The sequence below is a fragment of the Chlorocebus sabaeus genome, chromosome 8 (assembly GCF_047675955.1).
Source record: "Chlorocebus sabaeus isolate Y175 chromosome 8, mChlSab1.0.hap1, whole genome shotgun sequence".
Taxonomy (NCBI): Eukaryota; Metazoa; Chordata; class Mammalia; order Primates; family Cercopithecidae; genus Chlorocebus; species Chlorocebus sabaeus.
The window spans coordinates 94,860,061-94,877,574 of record NC_132911.1 but is presented as its reverse complement, the minus strand read 5'-3'; the positions used below and the strand labels follow the sequence as shown (position 1 = coordinate 94,877,574).

The following is a 17,514-nucleotide window of genomic DNA, read 5'->3' as shown; positions in this document are numbered from 1 at the left end:
GTAAGAAAAATTATATATTATATTTATAAATTTGTCATTGTGATTGTCCTATTGTGGGAAAAAAAAAAACTCAGGACCCCAATTCACTATGCCAAAAGGAAAAAAGTAAGCTGAACACTGAGTCATGCAAGAAACTGCTTGCTTTTGTTCCTAAGCTAATAGCTACAGACAAAAGGTCAGATATCTCCATAGGTAGGTACTCTGTGTTCACCTTATGTAAAGTGCCAATTTATTGAGCGTGAGAGGAATACCTGATTGACTATTCCCCAACCTGCTCCTTTTCTCTCTTTTTTTTTTTTTGAGACGGAGTCTTGCTTTGTCGCCCAGGCTGGAGTGCAGTGGCACCATCTCGGCTCACTGCAAGCTCCGCCTCCTGGGTTCACGCCATTCTCCTGCCTCAGCCTCCGAGTAGCTGGGACTACAGGCACGCACCACCACGCCCGGCTAATTTTTTGTATTTTTAGTAGAGACGGGGTTTCACCGTGTTAGCCAGGATGGTCTCGATCTCCTGACCTCATGATCCGCCCGCCTCGGCCTCCCACAGTGCTGAGATTACAGGCGTGAGCCACCGCGCCCGGCCCTGCTCCTTTTCTCTTGCAACATGTGGAGTCAGTAATTTGACCATATACTCTCTCTTTCCCCTTCAGTCTGCTCTCCACCTTTAAATACTGAAGCCCTGAGAGTCATCTTTCTTAAAAGGTATGAACCATAGATTGTTCCTGTGGATTTATGTTTCTTTCTTCCGGGCACATCCTTAAGCTTGACAAAATAAAATTCTAAGTTGATTGAGTCGTGTCTCGGATGCTTTTTGGTTTATGCTATCAAGGTTTGGAAGGCTTAAGACATGTCATAAAGGTACTTTATTTCCTTCTAGCATTTTGATTATACTGAAATCAGGTAATTAGTGGTGCCTGTTTTGAGTAACATGGTGAGCAGAATTGAGAATGGAAGGCACTGGGAAAGGAAAAACAGAAAGGCATCAAAGACTTCCACCTTTGTTTCCTTCGTTTTTTTAAAGAAAAATTTATTTTCTAAACACAAGCTACAAATTAAAATATTTGATTTACTTTTTCAGCAAAAGTTATAAATTATCAAATAGAAAATAGTGAAAAGATTATGTCATTTTTAACAGTGTTAAAGTTTTAGTTATACTCATTTGACTGGTTGGTACTGCTCTTATTTACTTACTCTACAGACAGTTACACTCTTTTATTCTTGTATAGAAGTTACTTTAATTTTTTAGTATTTAAGTTATCCTTAAAATACAACATGAAGCTATTTTACAATATATAATTTACTTATTTATTCTTAAAATAACATTTTAAAATAAAATATGTATGTGAATTTAATAATTCCTTTCTCTAACTCCAGTCCTCAAATGTGACCACTGTTAATAACTCCACTTAATATAAATAATATAATAGAAACAGCAGCAGTGTGATCCTTAAAGCTGTATTACTTTCCTTGGCCTGCAGTAAGAAAGTATCAAAATCTGGGTGGCTTAAAACAATAGAAAGGTATTATTTTATAATTCTGAAGGCTAAAGTTTGAAGTTAAAATGTCAAAGCCATGCTCCCTCTGAACACATCAGTTCTCTCAAATTTATTCTTTCCTTTCCTTTGCTAACTTTAGGTTTTATTTGCTCTTTTGTTTCTAGTTTTTTAAAGTAGAAGCTGAGGCTGTTGACTTGAAACTTTTCTTCTTTCTAATGCAGACAGTTTCATGGAGTAATTTTTTCTTTGAGGATTGCTTTAGTGCATTCCACAAATTTTGATATGTTGTGTTTTCTTTTTTTTTCCCCAATTCAAAGTACTAATTTCTCTTTTGATTTCTTCATTGATGCATGAGTCATTTAGCATGTGCCATTTTTAGAAAACTTTATAGTTTGATTTATTTTAGGCTCACTTAGAAGTTGCCCAAAAAAAGTCCAGAGTTCCTTTATACTCTTCAACCAGCTATGCTGCCATAAAAAAATAAAATAAAATTATATCATTTGCAACAACATGGATGCAGCTGAAGGCCATTATCCTGAGTGAATTAATACAGAAACAGAAAATTAAATACCTATGTTCTCACTTACAAATGTGAGCTAAACAATAGGTATGCTTGGACATAAAGATGTAAACAGTTGACCCTGGGGACTCCAAAAAGGGGAAGAAGTGGGCGAGGGTTAAGAAACTGTCTATTGAGTACTGTGTTCACTGAGTGATGGGTTCACTAGAAACCCAAACCTCAGCATTACACAATATACCCATCTAACAAACTTGCACATGTACACCCTGAATTGAAAATTAGAACACACGTGCGTGCACACAGAGGAAATTGCCCCTGATGCAATACTATTAGCCATAGACTATTTGGATTTCACCAGTTTTACAAGCATTCTTTTTGTGTGTTCTATAAAATTTTACTACATGTATAGATTTGTGTAACCACCCCAAAATCAGGGCACAAAAACGTTCCATCGCCTTAAAGAAACTCCCTTGTACTGCCTCTTTATGGTCATACTCTCATCAGAGCTCCAACTTCTTCCAACCTTCTTATCATCCTTAAACATACTTCCTCAGCTATGCAGTTGTTCTGGCCCTTTTAAATATTCTTTTATAGTTTGAATATTTCGTTAGGAGAGTCTTAACTAGTACACTGTTTTATTATGTTAATTTTTGTGTAGTTTTTGCTTTGTGGATAATGAAAGGGATTTTTTTCTATTCTATTTTCTATCTTGTTACTGCTGATTCATACAAAATTACTGGTCTTTTCTAGCTCCTTTTTTTCTTTCTTTCTGATTGCTGTGTCTTCAACTCTTGTTACTTTCTTTCTCAGTCTTATCTCCTTGTCAGAGGAAAAATATATATATTTTTCCTTTGCTCATGATGAATAGTTTTCTGACTTCTGTTTCCCCACCTTCTAATATCAGTGCCCAGAAAGTATAGGGCAGGCTGTTACAGGGGTTGGTTAGCATTGTCCAAATGGTCAGGAAAAACTGTAGTTTGTTCCAGATCAAATCCGTACCCAAGGGCACCTAATCTAGCTGTGGAGGTACAGTGGCAAGGTTACCAGCCTACCATTAATGGGCTGATCAAAGTGATTTCCCAAACATCAATTTCTGACAGACATTCTATATTCCTGAAAAATCTTTAAACGATAGTTTTGCCTAGAAAAACTGCATCAGAAAATTTACAATTATTTGATCAAAGACTGTAACAAAGGAAAATGTGAAACATTACTATCAAGTTAAAAGGTTATTGTAAGGCAGCAGTAACTAAAATTTTTGTGTTTGCTCTTGACAACTATTATAGGAGTGCATGAAATTATTAGAACAGTGGCTATTTTCAATTTTAAAACCAAAAGTAAAATTCTTTATTGTTTAAAAATAGAGATTATAATGCAGGCTACCAAAATACAACATATGTATAATTAACCCTAGAGAGGAAAAAAATATTGATTGTATTATATCTACACCAATTTAATTATGAGGTTTTTTTTAAGTTGTGTCTTCGGTGAAGACAAGAATCTCATTATGTTAATGGCTCATATGAAGAGATTGGAATACATGATTCAAATAATAGGTAAAAACCTTTGGGAGAATAGAACAAAGAAATGGAAGGCAGCTAAGATAAATGACCAGCTGCAAACAGCCTTGGTGGAAGGGTAAGGAGGAAGAAGAATAGTATAGAATTAAGGAAATGATAAAAGTGAACAGCCTAATTTTCAGATTCAAGAACAGAGCATCCTAATAGAATTGAACAAGATACATTTTTGCAGACTCTTGACTAAAAATAATTAAAGGATTATCATAGCTACCACCATCTGTATATGGCTTCATACTTCTCAACATAAGCAATCTCTATATGAGAGGCAGATATGTTTTAAAAGAAAGGATTTGGGACCAGATGTTTTGGGTTGGGTTTCCAATTTCAGTACTTAAGCCTAGTAACATAATGAGTGTTTCACTGTCTATCTCAGTAAAATGTATATACTAGTAGTGTCTGTTTCAAGGATTGCTTTGAGGATAAATTGGGATGATTCACAAAATGTAGTAAGCCCTCATTAAAATGTGGTAATGTTATTATCAAAGATAACCCAATTTATTGTCAGAAACTTTTTCACTTGAGATATAAATAAGGTATGACAATCCTTGGCTTCCCCAATTGGCTTAGCTTTGCATCTCTCCCATTTTTGACCAAGGCAAACCTGTAAACCTGTGTAAAAAATAAGACAAAATAGATTTTTTTAAAAAACAAAACAAAAAACGTATCCACCAGGGCATGGTCAGGATATCATCTGGCCTCTGCTTAGGAATTCTGAGCTTATCAACCTGTGTCCTCCAAGCCACAGCTTTCCCCCATATTTTCCCAGTCTACGTGTGCCTGGGTGTCTGCCACACCCACTCCCAGCTCTGATTTCTGCTGGTAACTCTTGTGTTCTTCCTTGAATTTAAACTTACTTCACTAATACCCAACAACCTGTGGAGCCCACGCTAACCCTTTCTCCACAGGTTAGACCTGGGCCTCTAATTATTGGCTTCTAATTCTTCATCAGCTGGTTTTTGCTCTTCTGATTTGAATTTCAGCTATTCCTAGATAACCTTGCCACTGTACCTCCACAACTAGATTAGGTGCCCTTGGGTACGGATTTGATCTGGAACACACTACAGTTTTTCCTGACCATTTGGACAGTGCTAACCAACCCCTGTAACAGCCTGCCCTATACTTAAATAAATTCTATGTATTCTGCCTTGTTTTGATACCCCACCTTTCCCTTTCAAACCAATTATTATTTCCTAGGATACCTTTAACAAAACCAGTCTCAATTGTGGTATAATTGGGTGTAAACCTGTGGAGATGTTTCATGAGATAAGAAATTGAGGGTTGGATATCATATGGCTCAATAGTATTATCTCTTCCATTTATTTATTATGCAGGTTTACTCTGAAGTTAGAATCTATATACAAAGCATATTTTGCATTATAAATTGTATGCACATACATATGACATTTCATTTCTGGCTCTCCCTTCCTCTGCCTTTCTAGTCATGCCTTTGTTTCCCTGATATGACTATCTAATTATATTCTTCTCCCTCACTTTCTTAATTTATCTTCTTTCTTATCTTCTACCCCCCATCCCCTATGTCCCTTACATTTTACTTTTATCGTCTAATAGCTTCTGGTTGCTCTATGGAAGGTCAGCTCTTCTCTGAGTCCAGCTTTTACACTAGCTCTCATCCTCTCCCTGGTGCACATGATAGGACTGAACAATCAAGGCTTAAGACATAGTAAGTATATTTGTATAATGCAATAAGTACAAAATATAAAAAGAATGTAATTAATATTTACATGTAGATATGGAAAGATCTCCAAAATATATTATTAGGTAAAAACAAGATACAGAAAAATGTATGCAGAATCATTCAATTTATGTAAATTAAAAGAATACACAAGGAATATGTATTACATTTGTTTTGAAAAAGGCAACAGTAAACTAATTGACATCTTTTTAGAGCTTTTTAAAAGACTCTAGGTTTTTTGACCCAGCAATTTCACTTCTATGAATAGAAATTTTATACTGAAGAAATAAATGCTGTATAATTACTACAACCGTATTTACTGCAACATTTTTAATAGCAAAAAAAAAAAAAAACACCAGAAATAATCCTAGTGTTCAACAATAAGAAACTAGGCAAATAAATTATGAAATATTTATTAAAAGATATAAAATACAGTTATTAAAGTTACATTTTCAAAATCTATTTAGTGGCATGGGAAATATAATAACATTTTTAAATATAAAAGCAAGTTATGCCAGAAGTGGTGGCTCATGCCTATATTCCCACTACTTTGGGAGGCTCAGCCAGAAGGATCACTTGAGGCCAGGAGTTGCAGACCAGCTTGGGCAACATAGCGAGACTCCATCTCTAAAAACAAATTTAAAAATAACCCAGGTGTGGTGGCACACACCGGTAGTCCCACCTACTTGGGAGACTTAGGTAGTAGGATTGCTCAAGCCCAGGAGTTTAAGGCTGCAGCAAGCTACGATCATGTCACTGAACTGCAGCCTAGGCAACAGAGCAAGACTATCTTAAAAAAAAGAGAGAGAAATGAACAAAAACAGGCTATAAAACAAATTTTACAGAAGGTTATTAATTTTGCTTATGTGCAATATATACCTGCATTACAAATGAAGCAAATATATGAAGTGTTTAAAGTAGATATCACTACCTAATGAGACTAATGTGTTTTCTATTTTTTTTGTCCTTTCCCCACTTTCCAAACAGGACATTCTTCTGTAATAATAGAGAAAATTTAAAATGTTGTGAAAATAACAAAAACATTTCTCCAAGAATTTGTGGATTCAGTTGAGGTCAGCTTTTTAAAACAGGAAGTTTTACCATTTCTATGTTTACTTTGTTACTGGTTTTTGTATGCTGAAATAAATATGAAATTTTCTTAAATTAACACCATCCGTCTACCTCCCTATCATCTATTTTTGCCCTCCTCAGTTGAGTTTTATAAGCAAGTTTGTTCTGTGTTTTCTCTTGTTTAGTTAATAGCTCTTATGGTAAAAAAAAAAAAAAAAAAAAAAAAAAAAAAAAAAATGACCGCTGACAGGCTTGTTCAGTAGACTTGACATGTTTTCCATAGAGAGGACAGACAATACCTTTTCAATACTATGATTCCTTACCTCTACACAAGTAAACTTTTTTGTACTAGATTTGCTTCAATAAAGGATGACTTCTAACTGCTTTTGGGTAAAGATGCCTTACATGTACATTTAATCTAGAAATTCCATGGTAAATTTGCAAAAGGAAAGCATTTAACTACCTACACTAAGAGATTTCTTTTTGGATAGGTAGTTCATATTTGTTCAAATTAACGTGTAAGTTAAATTCAGCATAATAAATCCTTCTTGTCATCCATATTACTGTTAGTAAAAAACATTTGGAGAACAAGATACCAGTTACTCAAATAAATAATCTCATCTTTATAAAAGAAATAAAATTAGTCTTCAAAATATTGGTATCAATAACAGCAGTTTCAGTAGAATCTGTACTGACAATTCATTTCCCCCAATATTTTTATTTCAGTTCATTACTTCCCATATAACACATCTAGATGCCACTGTACTCATTGTTCTTTAATCTTGTTAATCACAGCATTTTTCTTAAGGCGTGATTACTTAAGAATTAGATGCTCACTTAATTGTATTTCTATGATATTTTCTTCATATATCCATTAGTGTAGAAATATTTTAGTTCTGTAAGTATGCATCATGCTGGGCTGTAAACTTCTGAAGATTAGAAGTCATGCTTTATTCATTTTCATTATGCCCACACCTAAGATAATGCTTTGAGCAATCAATAAGTGATTTTTATGACTGTATAAAAGGACAGATGACAAGAATAGCTGCTAGAAAAAAACAAACAAGTAGCGGTTGAATTTGAAACCCTCTAATATTATTATAACAAAAGAACTTCCAATATTTTTAAATTTTATATTATTTTTCTGACTGATCCTGCAAAGCATTTTTTATTGATTTATGTTTCAGATTCTCTGGTTAATTAGAAATAGGAGAAAACAAAATGGTAGAAATATTTGTTTAGAGCTTATATATTTTATTTCAATCAATGTTTTTAAATGGAAATTTATATTATTCTCTCTAAGAGATATTTTCAATTACAAGAAACAAAAAGTAAGCCATATATAAATTCAACTTTCTCGTCTGAGCCCAACTAAAAGTTATTGCTAATTTTTACTCTGAGTTGAAGTTATTTCTATTTCAATCTAGGGGTTATTTTTGTGAAATTAAGATCTCACTTTTGTTTTATGTACTTTATTTTCATTATTCTTATTATTATTTTGATACAGGATCTTGCTCTGTCACCAGACTGCAGTGGTATGATCATAGCTCAAGATAAACTCCTGGGCTCAGGTGATTCTCCTGCCTCAGTCTCCCAAGAGGCTGAGACCACAGGTGTATGCCACTACACTCAGCAAAATTTTTCTTTTTTTTTTTTTTTTTGAGACAGAGTCTTGCTCTGTCACCCAGACTGGAGTACTGTGGCACAATCTCGACTCACTGCAACCTCCACCACCTGGGTTCAAGCAATTCTTCTGCCTCAGCCTCCCAAGTAGCTGGGATTATAGGTGTCCACCACCACACCCGGCTAATTTTTGTTTTTTTTGGTAGAGACAGGGTTTCACCATGTTTGCCAAGCTGGTCTCAAACTCCTGACCTCAAGTGATCTGCCCACCCTGGTCTTCCACGGTGCTGGTATTACTGTCGTGAGCCACTGCGTTTCGCTTAATCTTTAAGTTTCTTGTCTCCTATGTTGTCTGGGCTGGTCTCAAACCTCTGGCCTCAAGTGGTCCTCCCACCTTGGCCTCCCAAAGTACTGGGATTACAGGCATAAACCCTCATGCCTGGCCTATATTTTACTTTCTTCTATATTTTTAAAGCTTTATATTAACCAACTCATATTAATTAAGCAAAAAATTAAGAAGAGTTGAGATTTTTGTCTGAGAAAATGTATGCACTGAATGGTTCATGACTAAATTTAAGAGTCATAGAAAAACCATGGAAAGGGCTTGCCTTTGTGTTATTGTGTGGATAAATCCTTCTGTGGTAAGTAGAATAAAGGTCTACCAAAGATGTCCACATTCTAAACCCCGGAACCTGTGAATATGCTATCTTACATAGTGTCTTAGTTCATTTGTGCTGCTATAACAAAATACTTGTGACTGTGTTATTTAAAAATTTATTTCTCACAGTTTTTGATGCTGTAAAGTCCAAGATCAAGGTGCCAGCCAAATTGGTGACCAGTGAGGGTCATTCTATGCTTGCAAGATGGCGCCCTGTTACAACATCCTCTGAAGCGAACAGATGCTGTGTCCTCATGTGGCAGATGGAACAGAAGGGCAAAAAAGGGATGAATCCCCTCTCTCTAACCCTTTTATAAGGCCCCTACCATTCATGTGGGCTCTGCCCCCATGACTGAGTCACCTCTGAAATACCATCACATTGGTGATTAAGTTTTAGCATATGAACTTTGGGGGACACATTCAAATCACAGCATGTGGCAAAAGGGACTTTGCAGATGAGATTAAGTTAAAGATACTGGGATGAAAAGATTTCCTTGGATTATCCACGTAAATAATCACAAGGATCCTTATAAGTGAAATGAGAAATCAAGAGAGTCAGAGTCAGAGATGTGAAGATGCTTCATTGTTGACTTTGAAGACGGAAGAGGGAGTCGGTCAAGAGGTAAGGAATGCTAGTGGTCTCTTGAAGCCAGAAAAAGTAAGAAAGCGGATTCCGCACTACATCTCCCACAAAGGAATGCAGAATTGCCGACTGCTTGATTTTAACCCAGTGACCAAAGTAAACCATTTTGTACTTCTGACCTTCAGAATTGTAAGACAAATTTGCATTGTTTTAAGCCACTTAGTTTGTGAGTAATTTGTTATGGCAGCAATTGGCAACTACTACATCTTCCTAATGGTGTGTCCGGAATTGGTGGGTTCTTGGTCTCGCTGACTTCAAGAATGAAGCCGTGGACCCTCGCAGTGAGTGTTACAGTTGTTAAAGATGGTGTGTCTGGAGTCTGTTCCTTCAGATGTTCAGATGTGTCCATCTTCTGGTGGGTTCATGGTCTTGCTGACTTCAGGAGTGAAGCTGCAGACCTTCTTGGTGAGTGTTACAGCTCATAAAGGCAGCATGGACCCAAAGACAGAGCAGCAGCAAGATTTATTGTAAAGAGCAAAAGAACAAAACTTCCACCACGTGGAAGGGAACCAAGCTGGTTGCTAGCTGGGTGTCTCAGGCAGCCTGCTTTTATTCCCTTATCTGACCCCACCCACATCCTGCTGATTGGTCCATTTTACAGAGAGCTGATTGGTCCATTTTGACAGTGAGCTAATTGGTGTGTTTACAACCCCTGAGTTAGACACAGAGCCCTGACTGGTGTATTCATAATCCTCTAGCTAGACATAAAAGTTCTCAGAGTCCCCACTAGATTAGCTAGACACAAAGGACTGATTGGTGCATTTACAAACCTTGAGCTAGACACAGGGTGCTGATTGGTGCATTTACAAAACCTGAGCTAGACACAGAGTGCTGATTGGTGCATCCACGATCCTTTAGCTAGACATAAAAGTTCTCCAAGTCCGCACCAGATTAGCTAGATACAGAGTGCTGATTGGTGCATATACAATCCTCCTGTTAGATATAAAAGTTCTCCAAGTCCCCATCGGACTCAGGAGTCCAGCTGGCTTCACCTAGTGGATCCTGTGTCAGGGCCACTGGTGGAGCTGGCCCCCAGCGGCATGCCTGTACTTCTCAGACCTTGGGTGGTAGATGGGACTGGGCGCCTCTGAACAGGGGGTGTAAATCACAGAGAATATAAAGAAAGATTATATACAGAGACAGCACATAGACAGTAAGAATGTTTTAAACACAGAAAAAAATGAAGGAGAAACTACAAACTAGGAAAAAACATTTGCTGTATTTATTACAGGTTTATAACTTTCAAAAGTTGTCTGAGACTGCAGGTGTTGGGCACTTCATACAGGCTGTTGCAACAGGGAAAATATCCAAAGAGTATTTTCTGGAAAACAGGAAACAAAGAGGCTTTCTATGACAAATTAACAATGTTGCCAGTTTGTCTGCTTTGGTCAGGCAGGTATTGCAATCGTTTAGAAAAGAACTATGTGTGGCAGAGAACGTGAGAGTGAGAGTGATTTGACCTGTTTGACTCCATTACCTTCTGTTTTTGGAATTGTTAGCTCTAAGAAGGAAGTAAGAGGAGTGGGTCAGTCTCTCCGTACCAGGAAACATAGATCAGTGTCCAGTCAAAGAAGAACATTTTACATATCTCCGTACAGCAAAAGGTCCATATATTTAATTTTGAAGAAATTCTTATAATTCTTTCAATATATTTATTTAATAGTTAGGAAATACACTTACTACTGTCATTGATAAACCCTTAAATCTCAGTGGCTTAACACAATAAAGGACGTTTCTTACAACACTTCAAAACCAGTGTTCTTGGCGGGCAACTCTCCTATAAGTAGTGATTTAATTTGCCAAGATCCTCCCTTCTTGTGCCATTTTCACCATGTGCCTCCCGTGGGCTCCTTTGGGGTTCTTTCTTTCCACTTAGCTTTGAGTAGAAAAGAGTGTGGAGGATCATACAAAGGAGGTTTTCATGGCCTACATGGTCTACAAGTAGTCTGCATCGCTTCCACTGATGTTCCACTAGCCAGAATTTGGACATATGACTACCCCTAAGTGCAAGAATGGCTGAGAAATGTAGTTTATCTGGGTTTCTGGGAGGAAAAGAGAATGGATTTTATAAATAAGTAAAATTTTAAATAAGAATTGTAATTAAAAAGATTAAATGATAAAAAGACAAACTCCCTAGTGGAAAAAAAAGTGGCCAATACCATTGAGCAATAAAAATATTAAATATTCAGAATCATTAAGAGTAAAACTAAGATACAAAAAAAATATTTCCCTATTAAACTGTCAATATTAAACATAATAATACCATGTAATTTTCCTGTGCTGCTGAGAAATTGTCTAGACAGCCTCAGACACTGTCTCAAAAAAAATGGATAAAAATGTTTTTTCAGGTTTCAGAGGACGAGTTGACAATATATATCTGAAAGACTTTTAAATGTGTGTAGTCTTTGATCTAGGCTTCCAATTCAAAAAAAATTTATCAGGAATAAATAATCAGAAAAGTATTCAAAGATTCAAAGATTTCTGTCTTTCATATTCTACATCACATCGATGAGCAAATCATGTTAGATCTAGCTTCACAATATATCCAGCATCTGATCCCTCTTTCGACCTCCACTCCTTTGTTACCTATAATCCAATTTTCACATAGTAGTCATCATAATCCTTTAAAAACTTATGTCAAATAAGGTCACTCTTCAAAAGCCTTTAAGAGCTCTATAGTTTTCTCATCTCAGAGGAAAAACCCAACTGCCCCATGTGATCTGCCCCATTGCAGTCCATGCCAAACTTCTCTGGTCTAATCTCTACTTTCTACCCCTTCTCTCCTTGCACCCTTTCATTGGGCTACACAGACTTCATTGCTGTTCCTGCATGAACCAAGCGTGTTTCCTCTTCAGGGCTTTGCTGTTCACCATCCACATTTCTGTTTCAGTGTCAGTGTAGCTGATCCTATGCCCTCCATGTAAAAAGCAATGTGCTCCCTCCACCCACCTTTCCTAGTTCCTTCCATAATATTTATCTCCATCTGATATACATCCTTATTAAATTGAATTTTGCTTATCTGTGTTGTGATGTCAGGAATTTTGTATCCCTTAAAATAGTGCCAGGCACCTAGAAGGTGCTCAGTAAACATTTGCCAAATGAATGAATAATAAAATATTATAAAAATTCTGAAACATTGAAAAATAGGAGACTGGTTAAATAAACTGGGATGGTTGACTTAAAGGCCATACAGTTAGACAAGATGGAATCAAAAGCATAAAATAAATGAGAATGTGATTCTGTATCCCACTGGAGGAAGTCCTGGAAATACCAATTTCCTTTAGATAATAGTTAGTTTCTTACCCAGTTGGTTTCTGAAACCATCGGAAAGGGAAGTTTCTCATCCTAAAGTTCCTTTTACATGTATCAACTGATTCTATGGTCTCAAACAGATTTCTCTGTGAAGGGCTTGTGTGTGTGTGTGTGTGTGTGTATGTGTGTCTGTGTGTGTGTGTGTGTGCACGTGTGTGTGTCCAAGGGCTAAATGGATTTTTTTTAAGTAATCTTATTCTTTACAGATTATATTGGTCATTGGTCAGCTAGGGCTGCTATAAAATAATACCACAGACTGCATAGTTTAAAGAACAGACACCAATATTCTCACAGTTCTGGAGGCTCCAAGCCCAAGGTCTATGTCTAGCAGGGTTTGATTTCTGGTGAGAGTTTTCTTCCCGACTTGCTGGTGGCCTTTCCATGATGTATGCTTGTGCAGACAGCAAGTGAGTGAATAAGCTTTTAGTGTCTCCTCTTATAAGAACATTCATTCTACCAGATTAGGGCCCCATTCTTATAACCTCATTAACCTTAATTACCTCCTAAATGTCCTTCTCCAAATATAGTCACATTGGAGATTAGGCTTTAACATGTGAATGGCAAGGGGAGGGGCACACAATTCCATCTCAGGTATATTCACCCTGTTTATTAAAAAAGCAGAGAGTCACTAAACCTATTTTGCATCACCTCAACTAATATTGCTGTTTCCTAGGCTTTCTTTTTAAGATTTATCCAAAGATCCTGAGAATAATTGGAATACTATTCTAGTTGAGATCATTAATTTTGAAACACTAGTAAAGCGATTAAGTGATCAGAATAATACATCAAAACCAAGTTTTGTTAGTAGGAAAAATGCACTGTTCAAAGGTTAAATAAGTGTTTTAATGAAGAAAAAGAATGTACTTTTTAAAAACTGTTTTGCCGGGCACGGTGACTCACGCCTGTAATCCCAGCACTGTGGGAGGCTGAGGCGGGCAGATCACAAAGTCAGGAGATAGAGACCATTCTGGCTAACACAGTGAAACCCCTTCTCTACTAAAAATACAAAAAATTAGCCGGGCATGGTAGCATGCATCTGTAGTCCCAGCTACTCAGGAGGTGAGGCAGGAGAATCCCTTGAACCTGGGAGGCAGAGTTTGCAGTGAGCCGAGATTGCACCATTGCACTCCAGCCTGGGTGACAGAGCGAAACTCTGTCTCAAACAAAACAAAACAAAAAACTGTTTTAGCCCTAAGACACACACACATACACACACACACTTTTCAGAGAAACTTGTTTGAGACAGTGAAATGTACCTGATAGTGATCCTTCAAGGCAGCAATGATAATGCTTAATTACACATCAAGCTAGCTGTGTAGGGTCTGGAAACATCAAAAAGTATTTTTGACCAAAATAATTTGTTACCATGGTGATAAGTGGTCACATTTTCAATATATGTTGGTAATCTTCCCAACTTCTTCTTACAATTGTGTTTATCTCCATCATAGGAAGGAATGGTTTGTCTCAGTATTGTCCCATCTTGTAACCCCAGCATTTAGTACCAAATACTTATGTTAGTTAAAAATGTTTAAATCAAGGGGAACATGAATTTGAGGTAATAGTCATCTCTCTCTCTCTCTTTCTCTCTCTCTCTGTAGGTTATCAAGTAAGCTGAAGTTGTAGAAGTATAAATTAGAAATGTTTATAGTTTTCTCCAAATGCTGCCACTAATAAGGCCATTTTAAATTCTCCTTGCCTCCTGTAGCAGATGTCTTACCACATTATCACATCTTGGGAAAATTCTATAATTTCCCAGTCCATTTCAGTGATTAAAAACCCACTTTGTTAGCCAGGTGAAGTGGCTCATACCTGTAATCCCAGCACTTTGGGAGTCTAAGGCAGGTGGATTGCTTAGAAGTTCCAGACCAACCTGGGCAGCATGGTGAGACCCCCATCTCTACTAAAAATACAAAAATAGTTAGCCAGGTATGGTGTCACACAGCCTGTAGTCCCAGCTTTTCAGGAGCCTGAGGTGGGTGGATCACTTGAACCCAGGGGTGGGGTGGGGGAGGTTGCAGTCAGCTGAGATCATGCCACTGCCCTGCAACCTGGGCAACAGAGTGAGACCCTGCCAAAAACCAAAGCAAAACAAAACAAGCACGGTCTAAAAATCAAATTTCCTATGCAAATTAAAGATGTTCTCTTTGCAGCTAACTTCTAGCATTGTGGCTTGAGGGACCTAACATAGGGAAGGAGGATATGGTCTTCTTTTTATTTATTTCCCATTACCTACACTGGGGACAACATATTTTGCCTCTGGGTCTCAGCTTCTTCTTTCCTCTTGTATATTCTAGCTTCTCCAGTGAGCGGACACAGGAGGAATCAGAGAGATTCCTTGGGCCACTAGTGAAGTCTTCTTTGACACTAATTGCTGGGCCAATAATGACTGTCCATTGACAATCCCTTCTCGATGGCAGGTACTCAAATACTGGATTTATATAGCAGACACACATGTGAGTTATTTCAAAGCCTTCCCAATCCATAGTGTCCTGCTTCACCTCATCTAACCCTCCAAGGCCCTTGCATTTACTGGTAAACTCCATGGGCTCTTGTCGCTGGTTATTTCACCCAGGAGTTAGCTTTTTGTGTTGGTGTCAGCATGATGGCATAAGTGTGGCTATTTTTTTGTGGTGCTCACTTTGCCTACCAGAAACATACATGCTCCCATCAAAGCAGAAGTAATAGCTGAGCTGCACCACAGGGCTCTCTGTGTGCCCTGCCATCCTTCTCAAGTTTTTTTTTTTTCCTGTTCACATAGACTTTGAGAAGATTGAGTAGCCTATGTCCTAATCTAATGTATAACTAGAAAATTAGGTGCTGATTTTCCTTTTTTCAGACATCCCCAGACTTTGCCAGAGACTCCCTTGGAGTCTGTCTCAGACTTTAAAGATCTTGGCTTTTTGGGGAGGGGCAGGAGCAAGCCATAGCAGTGCCTCCCAAGCCAAAAGTTATGACTCTAATAATTCCCATTTTCCTCCTTCCTATTCTCCTGTTTATATGGATTGAGGTAATTGTGGTTATTGAGGGGCTAGTTCTGTTGATTTAGTATATAGGGTTCCATCCTCATTTTTGGATCCTAGCTATGTTTTGTATAACAGGGAAAGTTTCATACAACTTCAAGTTACGTGTCCTCTATTGAGCTTTGCATTTCACTCTTTTGCATTCCATTGTTTTCTTCTTGGAATTGTTTATAGAGCTTTTATCTTACTTTACTCTTATTAGCATCCTGTGAGATGCAGGACAGCTACTTCACTTTTGCTGATGAAACTGAGACAGTAAGAGGCAACCTAGGACTAATTACTTGGAAAAAAAAAAAAACAACCTTTACTGAGTGCCACATACGTATGTGGTGCTACACTAGATGCCGTAAAGAAACAGATAGTCTCTGCTCATGTATATGTGTCAAATAGAATAAAAATATTTTAAAATGATGTTATCATGGTAAAAAAAAAAAGTCATGCAAATATAGTAGGGGAAAACATAATTTTAACTCTGGCATTTGAATGGATATTTAAAGGATTGGCAAGAACACAAAAGGCTGGAACTCGGGACCACAAAGTCCATAGGTTTGACCTCTTAAGTTTTCTTGCAACACCAGCACTAACAGAACTCCCATGATGCCTCTTTCTGAAGAACTGCTCAGCTGGGAGGAAACCATGTGGTCTTGCCTTTTCCCTGAAGTGTCTGGAAATAATACAGGGAAACAGGATCTCTTCTAGTTCTATTCCACACCTATACCTTAACCTTCACTAGGCTTCTCTACTGCTGCTTTGGGTTGTTGACTGGCTCTAGCCCTTTGTCTTCCTCCTTGGACTCTTCTGTGACTGCAGTTAAGCCTTCAACCTTCCTCTATTATTTCTGCAAAATGTTGTGCCTTTTAAAATTCCTGAATATGGCCTTATTCTCTCAGGATTATTACTCTGTCTGCTGGAAAATATACTTCTCATATTGACTTTAGAATTTCATATTAAACTTCCTTGCAAAAGCATGGTGTTCCATACAGACCTCTCCTCTGTCATTCTCCTTGTTTCCCTTAAACATGTTTGTAGCTAGAATAGATCACTATATGAGGCCCCCAGTGAATCACACCTTTCTGCATCCGTGCCCCTTTGCATGTGACATAGCCACACCTTCCATCAAGAGACAATTTATCCCCCTGCCTGCTTCAATATATGCTGTTCATGTCACTTTCTCTGACCAATAGAATGTGGCAGATGCAGTCATGTGCGTTCCAAAACCTTGGACTCATGAGGCCTTGCAGCAACTGCCTTTGGCCTCCAAGGACCCTACCCGGAGACTGTCATGCAATAAAGACTCTCACAATGAAACTGCATTTGGAAAGAGAGATTTGGCCAACCAGATTTCTTGGCTGAGCTCAGTCCCCAGCTGATCCACCAGCTGAATGCATTGGCCTAAGTGGGTGCAGGTAAGACTTGGCAGAAAACTACCTGATTAACCCTAATGATTATTTTTTAAAAATACAGTACATTGACAATTAATCTACTAAGTTTTAGGATGGTGGATTCTTACAAAGCAATAGATAAATAAAACAGAACATGGTATAAAAGTACAAAGCAACAGATAAAGCCAATAGAAGTTGGCACTGAAAGTACAAATCAATAGATAAATGTAGCAAACTGATATTGCTGTAACAAAACCCCAAGTATATGACATTGTCTTTAGGGCCAGGCACAGAACAGTACTGAAAAAGATGGAGAGGAGACGGTGAAACTAGAAGAGCAGGGAGGAAATTGCTATTGGAGACTAGAAAAACAAAGGTGAACCAATTAACTGTTGCCTGTGGTAACTTAGAAAATAGAAAATGTTCCTAATGAACTTGTTGATTTCACTAAAGTAATTTCCATATAGAAAATTAAAAGCGACAACTAACTTCTTTTAGTTATGTTAAATAAGGTATTTT

At 37.5% G+C, this 17,514-nt stretch overlaps 1 protein-coding gene across 12 annotated transcripts in view; it reads left to right on the top strand.

The window, feature by feature from the left end:
* PIP4P2 (phosphatidylinositol-4,5-bisphosphate 4-phosphatase 2) overlaps positions 1 to 17,514 on the top strand; it is an 80,518-nt gene that overhangs the window by 10,096 nt on the left and 52,908 nt on the right. For 4 of the 12 annotated variants that reach the window (XR_012093725.1, XM_073018193.1, XM_073018195.1 and 1 more), the window contains 4 exons: positions 648 to 6,359; positions 8,768 to 9,260; positions 14,888 to 15,010; positions 16,798 to 17,019. The gene's annotated coding sequence lies outside the window, so the exon portion shown is untranslated. Of the gene's footprint in view, positions 1 to 6; positions 6,360 to 8,767; positions 9,261 to 14,887; positions 15,011 to 16,797; positions 17,020 to 17,514 lie in introns of those variants that run through there. The other 8 variants (XM_073018190.1, XM_038000306.2, XM_073018194.1 and 5 more) reach the window with 8 other exon arrangements.